A 766-nucleotide genomic window follows, 5' to 3' on the forward strand; every position below is an offset into this window, starting at 1 on the left:
TTAAGAAACCACAGCCATGCATGTAAACAGTAGCCTTGCTTATGGTCCGGTTTTACAGTTGTTACACTATTTAACTTAATTTTGTCAGTAATGGACATCTGTACTCATAAAAAGTGACAAAGATCTTTATCACCACTACATACTTTTTTTGTTTAATGGGAATCATAAAAAATCACTGACACAATGAAAGTGTAAGAAATGTATAGTAAATGTTGAAATGGCATCTATAAGGTATATTGCAGAAGTGCTTTCAATTGTATCTAAGATTTCTCTAAAAGTAAATATTTGAAATATCATATTAAAAAAACAACAAACAACTTGCTTGTGATAGATTTTTACAGAAGTTCAGCTTGTACATTATTTTATGGAAATCATAAATTCTAGCAAACACATTAATGTTGCAAACAGATATATAACATTCACTCCATCGTGGCACAGTTCAGGAAGCAAATCTGGTTATGACAAATGCCTTGCTGATACTTTACTAGACTGCTACTTGACAACCTGATATGCTTAACTACACTGGGCAGAGATGATCATCACAATTTACCTAACTAGACTATGTAGCATAGATACTGCTGTAGATCAGAGTACTCATAACTTGCCTACCTAGACTGTATAGAGTTGACATCACATGCCTAACTAGACTGTGTAGAATTGACATCACATGCCTAACTAGACTGTGTAGAGTTGACATCACATGCCTAACTAGACTGTGTAGAATTGACATCACATGCCTAACTAGACAGTGTTCAGATGACATTAC

Source organism: Glandiceps talaboti, chromosome 2 (genome assembly GCF_964340395.1).
Source record: "Glandiceps talaboti chromosome 2, keGlaTala1.1, whole genome shotgun sequence".
NCBI lineage: Eukaryota > Metazoa > Hemichordata > Enteropneusta > Spengelidae > Glandiceps > Glandiceps talaboti.